Source organism: Arachis duranensis, chromosome 10 (genome assembly GCF_000817695.3).
Source record: "Arachis duranensis cultivar V14167 chromosome 10, aradu.V14167.gnm2.J7QH, whole genome shotgun sequence".
Lineage (NCBI taxonomy): Eukaryota > Viridiplantae > Streptophyta > Magnoliopsida > Fabales > Fabaceae > Arachis > Arachis duranensis.
Window position 1 is genome coordinate 18,984,588 of NC_029781.3, and position 11,548 is coordinate 18,996,135.

Below are 11,548 nucleotides of genomic sequence, written 5' to 3' on the forward strand. Positions count from 1 at the left end.
ATAGAGAGTATGTAAAGGTAGGATTGGGTGAATTAGAGAGATGGTGTATTGAGGCCACTGATGAGGTGAGCACCAATCAACCATTTGAGATCATTTCTTCTATTCCATATTTATATCATAACCTGAATATGTCATGCATAGTATGTTGGCTCAACCTAGGAGGAACTGAAACATATTGAGCAAGCTGTAGGATTCCTAGTAAAACTGTAAAGTCAGTTTTTACAGAATCTAGAATTCATATTCAAACAATCAAATGAAAAGAAAGTCAATATTGCTCATCTTCCATTCAATTTTTAATCTCAAGTATTGCATCAGAAACCCAAAAAAACATTTAATGAAGTAATAAAGGAGCTCTGCCCAGTGAGTGTCCTCTACTCCTTTTTTCAATTTATAGCTACCTGTAAATTGATATACCTCAATTCCATTCTCTTTCTAATAACAAAAACAATTAATTAAGATCAACATCATGAACAATTTATATACTTAACAATTTATAAAATTAACAAATTATCAAAAGGTCAAGAACAACATAACAACTTAACAATCTAAAATTTAAAAATTAAGAACAACACTAAAACATTAATTTATCAAATTAACAAGTTAATAAGATCAATTAGAATTGAAAATCAAATTAACAAGAACAACTAAAGCTTTAAAATACAGCAAACCAACAAGAAAATAAAAACTTGAAAAACATACTAATCATTAAAAACAACAATTAAATAAAATAATAACCGAATAATTAATATAAGAAAGAACAAGTAAAGAAAAATAAATTACCTTAGGCTGGAGCATGTTCTAAAATTCGAACAGAACAGGGAGAGGGAGATGAAACTTTGAAATGCAACGGAGATGGTTGAATAGAAACAAAACGGTGGTACATGACAGCAACCAGCAACAATTACAAAATAGCAATTACACTAACATTGGTACATTATGAAACAGAGCCAGTAACCAGAGCAATTACAAAAAATCACAAAATATTAAAATGAAATTTTGAACAAAATTTTCAGAAATTAAAAGGAAGAAGAACCAAGTATTCAGAAATTAAATAGAACCAGTAACCAAAACAAAATTATAAAGAAGAGCCAGTAACCAGAGCCACTAACCTTCCAAGCAAACATGAGAAGAGGGAAATTCCAGGGAATAATCTGACCAGCAACACTAATTAGTTCATACAATGTTTGAACATGATATTGCCCATCAGCAATGTTTTCAATGTTTGCAATGTTTCCAATATCAATATTACAGGCTTACAGCAACCCATTAATCTCATAGATAATTAGCATAGTGATACATAATAAAAAAATTAATAGTAGCAAGATTGAAATCAAGAATATCATAAACAAATCACAGATTAACTGATTAACCAGCAAACTAAAACCACAATTACAGTTACAAAAATAAAAAATACCTTTGAGGGAAGGGCCACGCGACAGAACAGAGCAGAGGCCACTGAAGGGAGCGCAGTGGAACAGAGCTGGCGCGGCGGGACAGTGGCTGCGCGATGGATGCTTCGACGATCAAACGGTGGCTGAGCGATAGAGGGAAGGAAGTTTGCGACGTTTGCTGCGCGAAGGAAGGGGAGTGAGGTAGCACAAGATGGCTGTTCAAAGTTGGAAGCTGCGACGGCGACGGTAGTAGGCGGTGGTTGGACGGAAGTGAGGGAGTGAGGGAAGAGCAGGAATTCCATGAGAGAAGCTCTGGACAGTGGCTAAGTGTGAGAGAGGCAAAGAACGCGTTTTAGTTAGGGATGAAGTTAGGGTTCGGGGCTCCTTCCACACAAAAAACGACAGCGTTTCACCAAAACACTCTTTTCTGCTTGCCTAACTAATCCTATCAAATATTATTGTTGCTTAATCCATCAATTCTCGTGTGATCGACCCTTACTCACGTAAGGTATTACTTGGTACGACCCGGTGCACTTGCCCGTTAGTAAGTGTGGGTTATAAATACCACACCAAGCTCCTGGTATTCGTACACCATCTCGAAGCAGCGGATGGCTGCCCAGCTGTTTGGGTAGAGTTGTGACGGGGCGACGTCACATCGATTTAAGAGGGCCATGATTAAAGGTGAGAAGGGAAGACAAGCACCCAACAAGGTGAACATGAGCTTCTACATCCACATCCAGTCAGAAACACGGGAAGACGACAAGTTTAACTGGCATATCCGTTCCCGGGCTCCCAGAATGAACACGTTGTAGTTCGCCTCCTCTGGACCACCACCACATAATGCCCCAAAGTTACGGAACTCCTGCAATTCCTCCTGGGTTATTCTGGATGCCGTTCTCGTCACGTCGGTAGTAACCCAGGTGTAATGATCTATAGGATTTTGTGCTGCGGGTTGCTGCGCCATACCTATAGTGGGGGCACCACTTAGGTCAACACAGAAAGTTGGAAACTCGGAGAAATGTAAACTGAACTACATTTTTCTACGTCACTATCCTATGTTATTTTGCACTAGTTCAGGCCTAAGTCCAAGGAAAAAGAACGCGTATGGTACCCCCCCTAAGGTCTAGCTAATAATAGTGAGTCCTATTCGAGAAAGAAACAGAAACGACAAAAACCACGAACAACAATAGCAATAATAGAAGCAAACACAACATTCAACAATGAAAGAGGCATAAAAATGGGCCAAACATGCACAAAAGGATCATACCAACAAATGAAGCAGGAGCAAGAGACGGATGGAAGGCAAATGTAGTGAAAATCACAATAGGCAAGGAGCAGAATGTGGATTGTGAAGTGGTAGGGGCGAAAGAGAATGAAGAAGTTATGAAAGAAAATGTGAAATAAAATTGTTGTGAAAATAAAAGGTGTGCTGAATAGTAACCATCAGGGGAGAGCGTGAAAAGGCAATGGTAAAACGGACTTTTCTCTTCGCTTTCAAATCAGTCATAAAAAGCATTAAATGCTTTTTGTACGGATATTGAAATAACGCCCCAAGTAACGGTTGGGGGCAGCTCATGCGCACTAAGGGTGTGGACCTCATCAACATATCCATGAGTAGAGGAGAACCACTACCCGGGAAGCGCCAGAAACTCAAATGTGCCAATCGCGAGCCTCACAACTAGCCATGTTGGGGGTATTGTTCCGGCCCAACCCAATAAGGGCTAGAGGTCCAACATACGGACTGCTAACCCGACGGATCCTTTACCCGTACATGTTCGAGGGGGCCTCGACCCACACAAGAAGGTGACCCGCATATCGTTTCTCTTGGATGAAAACCTGGATAGCTGGCAGAAGCTTCTAGACTGACAGGCCTAAGTCAAAGGGCTCACCCAAGTACAAGGTATAAATGGGGAGCTCAGAGGTACGTCACTCTTACCCTAATTGGCCGTCTTATTGTACGGATGCTTACTTTGGCATTTGAGTGTCATTGTAGGTGGCCCCACCCACCAATGCTTGGGATAACACCTCTCCATAAAGCTCACGCTCAGGTCCAGAAACACCCTTGATCAACCTATTGCTCTCGACCCGACATCCACCCGATCCACTACTCTAGCGAGCAACCAAACACTAGTGATATCTAACATCAATATCTTTTGTACATAAATGGTACATCATATCACGTTATTGTTAAATCTAGATCACTTTAATTGTCGCAATAGATAACAGATTTGTTTCATTTATCCATAATTGATGAAGGACTTTTGTTAGCTAAAGCATTTCCTTTCCATCTTCTACCATAGCAATATATTTTACCTTAGTTGTCTATAGAAAAACACACTTTTTCAATCTTGACTAATAAACCATAATTTTCTAAGAGAAAAATGAATACATATCCCGAAGTAGATTTTCAAGCATCAAGATTGCTTATCAAAAATAAGAAATATTCCTTAAACATAAAAAGTTAGCCACTCATGTATATATATATATATATGACACGATTTAGGATATAATTTATGATATGATAGCTAATTTTATACGTGGATGCTATATGTAAAAGCCAAGTCCAATTAAGTTGGCACAAGTTTAACAAAAAAAAAACGCGCGCATGCGTCACCGTTTTTTCTTCTTCGCGCTTTTTCAATTCAGAAACTTATTGATATAGCACAGAAATTTTGACACATAACATGAATTATTGTACACCACAAAATTATCGATGTAGCATAAAAATTTTTACACATAGTACATAAATTTTTGCATAGAACACATAAATTTTTGTTGCGAATATATTTTGTTGGTTAGGTAAGTCAATTATGGTCCTTCAAACACTACAACAAATTATTGAAATAGCGACCAATTTTAGTGATCAACAAAATCGGTCGCTAATAGTGATCAATTTAGCGACTGATAAGGGTTTTCTAGGACTTGAATAAAGTTGGTCGCTAATAGCCACTGATTTGGTCACTGATAAAGTTTTTCTAGGACCAAAATAAGATTGGTCGCTAAAATCGGTCGCTATTTTTTAACTTAGCGACCAAAGGAGCAACCAAAACAAAAAATGTTAGTCTTTGAGTTTGTCGGTCATAAAACTGGTGGCTATTTTTTAATTTAGCAACCGAATTAGCAACTAATATTAAAATAGGCAAAAAACATAGTTGGTCACTAATTTGGTTGCTAAGGAGATGGTCGCTAAATCGGTTGCTAACAGTTAAAACAACAACTAATTTAGCGACCAGCTATAAAATGTTAGATAGAAAATAGTCCGTTGCTATTTTTAATTTAGAGACCAAATTAGAAACCAAATAAAAATAGGCTGAGAAAATTGTTGGTCAGTAATTCAGTCGCCAAGGCGGTGGTCGCTAAATCGGTTGCTAAAGGTTAATATAGTGACCAACTATAAAAACCTAGTTTTAGCGCACCTGGTCACGAAATCGATTGCTATTGTAATACTTAGCGACCAAATTTGCGACCAATTGAAAAATAATGTTATAAACTAATTGGTTGGTAAATCGGTTGCTGTTTTAAATACATCTCAAAATAAATTAAAAATTCAAACCTTAATTTTTCAACCCTGATTTTTTCAATCCTCTGCAATATAGTCTCACTCTTACCGCCTCACTCACTCCCCGACGAAGGTGAGAGAGAAATCAGTTCCCGTCGAGTCCTCATCGTCACGTCATTTTTTGTTCACCATCTCCTCCTCTAGTCACGCCAGCTCCTTTGCTCACTCCTTTGTCACATATCCTTGCATCACCATCTAGATTTGCCATTTCTCATCGTCACATCGTTCTTTTCTCACTATTGCCTCCTCTGGTCTCGCCGCCTCCTCTGCTCACTCTTTTATTGCAGATCGTCGCATCGCTGTCTAGATCTGCCATTCCTCATCGCGACGTCGTTCTTTTCTCATTATTTTCTCCTCTGTTCTCGTCACCTCCTCTACTCACCCATTTGTCATCGATTCTTGCATCACTGTCCAGATCTGTCGTTGCTTGTCATTGTGTCGTTCTTTTATCACTGCCACCTCCTCTGGTAACTTCTTCTCCGGCAACAACAACAATAACAATAGTTCGCCGATGAAGCTAACAGGTATATAATTTTTTATGATTTTGTACTATTTTCATTGTTCTTCGTTGTTGGCGCTATACGTTTTTGTCTACTAGCGAAATTGAATCTCTATATGTGTGTTAGTAGTTTCACATAAGTAGAAAATGTTGCATGACTATGTTTGATTCTACGTTTGACTTGCATTGACTGGTAGTGATAAGTGATATCTTCGTGCTTAAGCTGTGCTTAAGCTAATTTGGTAGTATGCAATTCTTTGTGGCAAATTTTGGTTGAGTGAGCAAGAAAGAATTGGTCTTCAAATTTAGTATAGTTTGTTTGAGATCTGGTGAATCACGAGTAGATCAAACATGTTTGTGAATTTGTCTCAGTGAATGTAGGTACATTGATTTGCTTATCATATGATTATGAAGTGAGCATGTAATAGTTACTCACCAATTTTGAATGAGAATTTAGATTACTTACTAGGATTATCCCTTAAATTCTTGATATTCTGCTTACATCATAGTTAATTATCCGTCTTCTTATGAGATATTATGTCATGTAATGCAAGCTAGTGAGATAGGACTTCCTGAATATGAAATACATGATGAGAAGAAGCCCTTGTGCTTGGAAGAATTCTCACATTTTCTTTTTGTCCCTCTGGATGCATATGTCATTTTTTCAACATATATAAGATAAAATCTTATTTCATTTATGTAGTATTTATTTATGCAATAAATTTTGTCATCAGGTGATCAAACTGCTTTAGCATTGCGATAGTTTCTGGCTGCTTTCTCATCCAAGATTTCTTCAGATACTAACCATTCTTTTGGTGACGAGGTATTTTAATTTTTAATGTCTTCTTTATAGTATAGTAGTATACTCTCATTTATTCTTTCGCAAGGTAATTGTAATTAATTTTAGCTTGATTTTGAGTTAGTTTGATAGTTGGATTCACTCCAAATATTTCTTCAATTAATTAATGCATTTCATAGTGTTTTCTTTGTTGATGCTCTACTTCTGATTATTGCACCTGTTCAATTTGTCATAGAAAGCTAATGAAAACTTGGATGAAGTGGTGACTCTTCCTAAAGACCTCCAAACTGAGGTAATTTGACACGAAGCATTCTTTTCTTTCAGCTTATGTCATACATATACATTTGTTCCAAATAATGCATTAAGTATTTTAAGTTACTTTGGCCATTGTTATATGAGGATCCCAGGATCATATATTTGATTTTCATGGATTCTGATGGAATGATAAGTTTATTGATTTGGTTTGTTGATATTTGTACATAAAAAAAAAAACTATAATCTTTTTATAGATGAATAATATTTACAATTTTTTATGTCTGCAGGTTAAGGCATTCTTTGAGGAAGGAAAAAAAAGTGCGCTTACTGAGATTTAGATTATAAATATATTTTAGTTTCTAACTGCCAAGCCTACTATATAGGATTCTGAAAGCTTCTTGGGGTTTTTTGCTCCTTTTCGTGCAAATGAAATTCCTTTTTTTATGCTTGTTCTTTGTAACATTTGAGGTCCTTGACTATAAAGTCATCAATGTATCTGGATTATGAATCTAATGTATTTATTTAAAAAATTGATCTATCACTGATCATTTATATGTTTTGTTGAAATATGATTATCTATGAAAAATCAAAGTTTTAACAGTGGGATATGTAAAATTTAGTAAAAATCTATAATTAGAAAATCTGTAATACACTACTAGAAAATTAGTTATTACAGACGGATATTTCCGACGGATTTTATCCCACAGAAATACAGACGGAATTTCAGAGGGATTTTTTGTCGAAAAACAAAAAAATGAATTAGCATAAATTACAGTCAGAAAAGAGAATCCGTCGATAATTCTGTCGGAAAAATTAACTTTTTTTATAGAAAATAGTTACAGACGGAAAATCCGTCTGTAATTAAATGAACAAAAAATTACGTTTTATTAAATTATTACAGACAGATTTTCCGTCTGTAATTTAAAATTTTCCGTCGGAAAATATATTGAAATTAGGGTTGTCACTCATAGTTCCTCTATTCAGTCACGATCCTTCTACTTCTCCACACTCATCTCCTCCAAATGCTCCGTCAGCGGCGCCTCTCAGCCTTGCACCGCCGTCGCACCGAAGCTCCGTCACACTCCTTCCCGGATCTTCTCCCTGTGTTGCTCGCGTCTCTCCTTTCAAACCCTAACCTGAAATCTGCTAATTTAGCCAAAGTTTGGAGGTTAGATTTTCAATTTCATGCAATTATTTCCTCTTATTCCAATAGATCTTCTCCGTCACACTCTCTTCGTTCCTTCTCCTCTTCCGCCGCCGCCTCTGCTGCCATTGTTCGGTTGTTCGCCACTACCTCACACCACAACAACCACCGCTAGAACCACAAGTTTCTAGATTCCAATACCTTCTTTGGAAGCTGGCAGCCTCCGTAGGACCCGAAGGAGGCTGAGGCGAAGCTGGCGATGCTCCGAAGGGGCTACGCGAAGCAGGTGAAGGAGGTTCGCAATCTGTACATCCACGAAATGGAGCTGCTTCAGATCGAGAAGGAGCTCAAGGAAAAAGCTTGCAGAGAATCCCTTAGAGTTGCCAATGAGGAGCACAAGAATCTCAAGGCCGAAGCTGCGCAGATTAGGGCTCTGGAGCGAAAGATCGCACAGTAAGAATTCAAAGAAACACTCGTGCGTTTTTCTTTTTCTTCTTCCTTTCCCTCTATGAATTTCGCTGTGCACACCAAGTGTTCGATGGTTTGCTTATTTGTTGGTTTGAGCTAACATGCACATCAAATGTTTGTTAATTAGTCTCACTGGATAATAAGATAGATATATGCACATCAAATGTTTGCACTAAATGCCTGTGATTCAATAATTTTTTTTCGTTGTTTCATTTGCACTTTATGATAAAGAAGTTGTTTGCAGCTATTTGATGGTCACAATGGAACTGCTGCTGCTATTTATGCCAAGGAGAATCTTCTAAACAACATTTTAAGTGCAATTCCTTCAAATCTTAACAGAGATGAGTGGATAGCAGCATTGCCCAGGGCTTTGGTTGCAGGATTTGTGAAAACTGACAAAGATTTTCAACAGAAAGGTATGACTAATTATTTCTCTTATAGTATTTGTTCCAGCCTTTACTAATTATTTAGTTGTGTGGCAAATTGAAGTACTTCTGGAATATTCTGAGTATTGCCAAATGAGCTTGCACATGCCCAATTCCAGAAGTTAGCAAATTAAAGAATAAAATGGTAATATTTATCTAAACCCTGTTGGTGGATTGCAAGTTGCACTTCCTGTTACTTAAGCCATAATGACTGAGATTATTATTATCCAAATAACAGAATTTCTATGGTGGTGTATATTAAGGAAGCATATGATTCATTATTATTTAGTTTGGTACTCATAATGTTTCAGGTATATTGACTATCTGTTTTTGGGAGATTATGTTGATAGAGGACAGCACAGCTTGGAAACCATTACCTTGCTGCTTGCACTTAAGGTAAGCTACTTCAATTATATTAATGTGTATATGTAGTTGTATTTTAATTATTATTTTTGTTTTTATCTTTATAACCGATCACGTACTACCCTTGTGATTCTGCAGATTGAGTATCCTGAGAATGTTCACCTGATACGTGGTAACCATGAAGCTGCTGACATAAATGCACTATTTGGTTTTCGTATTGACTGCATTGAAAGGATGGTACGGATGGAATGTGCATATAGTCGTTAATTGGATTTAACTCTAAATTCTATTATTCTACAACTAACTAGTGTTCCTATAGGGGAAAAATGATGGAATGTGCATATAGTCATTAATTGGATTTTCTTTTTTTTTTTGTTTATTGATTGGTTTATTATGCAGTTAAATCTAAGAAGGTTAATTGGTTCATTTGTACAGCTAAGTTTTGTTCTTTTTTTTTGTTTATGCAGAACAAAAGCATTGCTGAGTGTGGTTCTTTAGTTGTAAGCACTCCAAATCATTGAAAAAGGCAATTCATGGATTGCATATTTTTTTCATTTGAAAATCATACTAGAACAATATAATCTGATATGAGAAGCTGTTAATGCTATAGCTTGATTTATATTTATAAGAAATTATGAACTGATTGATTGAATACCTTATCTGCTTTTGCTTTGCTGCTGCTACCTGACTCTGTGTTCCAATCTTAGCCTCAGGTGCCTTCTTCCTGTATTTGTAGAACTTCTCTCAAGAGCTTCAAAAGCTTGAGGAGTATCGCATGAACTAGAAATCCATTGATTCAATGGTACCTATATATACAACTCTCTTATTAATGCTTTTACTTTCTTTAATTTTTGTTGTCACATCACATGGTATTCTTGATCTTTTTCTTTACATTGTTCATTTTCATTGGTCATTGCATTTCTTGCAATTTCTATTGTTAGGAATTAGGAATGGACATTAGAAACCTTGCTTACTTCACTTTTTGTCTGCACATTATTCAGTTGAATGGAACTTATAGGGTGATTACATCAAAGACCAAGTAATAGGGTATCTGGATCAGTTTGGCACTTCACTTCCTGTTAAGGTGATCAGAAATTGCAACAGAGATTACAACAAGTGTAGCAAGTAGCAAAACCTTTTACACTGATTCCAATGGACGCGATTTCATCGAAAGGGTATGCCTAATAGGTTGATCAGCTGATTTAGAGTTCTCAATATGAATGTCTAGACAAATGTATTATATTATGGTATTCCTGATTTGTTGCTAAAACGGTGCATTTTACAGATTCGAGACTATAAAAAAGACTGAAAATTGCAAGTAAATCAACTTGTTGCTGGAAATTATTACCCTATATGTTGTTCTGTTGAATCAAGTCTGTTGTAATTATGCTAATTCCAATGCACATGAATGATTATTGAAATCTAGTTTTTTCTTTCAGATCAACCTTGGAATTTACCTGAAAGATAAAAGTAAAGAGCTCTCTATATTGGTAGATAGGTCTGTGGGGGGATCCAGCATCAAAGATGGGCAATTAGAACTAATTGTTAAATTCCTCTGAAGTGAGTTGCTCCATTTCTACTAGTGCATGTATAGCTTATTGGCTGATTGAAAATAGCTTAATTGTTCTTAGTTGGGATCTATGGAAATTATTACTCCTTGTCTTGTATATTAGAATTGTTCCTAGTCTTAGTCCAATTGATTTTGCAACTTCTAAAAATTTTTGTTGGAAGTCCATGAATTAAAATATATAGAAGGCCAAATTTTTGTTTTCAACTTTTGAATTGAGAACTAATTTACTAGTTTCATTTCATGGCAAATTAGTTCATTCATATGATCCCTTTAAGCTGCTGGAAGCACCCCACAACTGGTGGCAAGAAGCATGAGCACCTGAAATTGCTTCTGTGCAGATTGAATGGAGCGTCAGGGTGGCTCATTAAGGAATGTTGATTCTGCTCGTGTTTCAAATCCCCAGCACCTTTTACTGCTGATATCAGGCAAGAAGTGTAGCCCTTTTCCAATTGCATTAAGAGATATAAAGCAACACGACATTACTCAAAGCATGCGCGGGATACTAGTTGATTGGCTTGTAGAGATTTGCATAATGTAATTTTTCTCAAATAATACAATGTTATGAATTATAGCTGATAAATTTAGTACGGTTGAACAATACACTGAGGATTATAGTTGATGTATTAATACACTTCGTTTATGTTTTGATAATACGATGAATTTTATTTTTTGAAATATTATAAATATTCGAATACAAATTAGATAAAAATTTGTATTAAATTTATATTTATTTTGTATGAAAACAAGTTTATTTTGCAATTAGAAAAATAAAAAAATTCTATTTTACCTTACAGACGGATTTACAGACGGATTTTCTGTCTGTAATCAGAACGTGGGATGATTTTCCAAAGTTCAAATTACAGACAGAAAATCTGTCGGAAAATCCGTCTGTAATTACAGACAGAAAATCCGTCTGTAATTACAGACGGAAAATTCGTCGGAAAGTTTGTCGTCTTTGGAAAATGGATAGAAAATTTACAGAGGAAAAATCCGTCGGTAACTTGTAAAAATCCATCTGTAATTTTCCGACGGAAAAAATCCGTCGGTAAATAATTTCCGACGAGGCTTTTACAGA

General features: G+C 36.2%; 2 long non-coding RNA genes across 10 annotated transcripts; both read left to right on the forward strand.

Moving 5' to 3' along the window:
- The first annotated feature begins 4,983 nt into the window (after positions 1-4,983).
- On the forward strand, positions 4,984-6,998 carry LOC127743242 (uncharacterized). The gene is made up of 4 exons (XR_008004633.1): positions 4,984-5,474; positions 6,184-6,272; positions 6,484-6,540; positions 6,791-6,998. It is a non-coding gene; the product is annotated as an uncharacterized LOC127743242 (long non-coding RNA).
- Positions 6,999-7,496: 498 nt separating this feature from the next.
- Positions 7,497-11,125, forward strand: LOC110276535 (uncharacterized). 9 transcript variants are annotated; one of them, XR_008003585.1, is made up of 9 exons: positions 7,497-8,100; positions 8,360-8,531; positions 8,605-8,685; positions 8,852-8,936; positions 9,042-9,140; positions 9,371-9,705; positions 9,905-10,078; positions 10,343-10,463; positions 10,726-11,125. It is a non-coding gene; the product is annotated as an uncharacterized LOC110276535 (long non-coding RNA). The 9 variants fall into 9 exon arrangements; XR_002369235.2 differs by lacking the exon at positions 8,605-8,685 and having other exon boundaries at positions 9,371-9,403; positions 9,611-9,705; XR_008003586.1 differs by lacking the exon at positions 8,605-8,685 and having other exon boundaries at positions 9,042-9,075; positions 9,371-9,403; positions 9,611-9,705.
- The last annotated feature ends 423 nt before the right edge of the window (positions 11,126-11,548 follow it).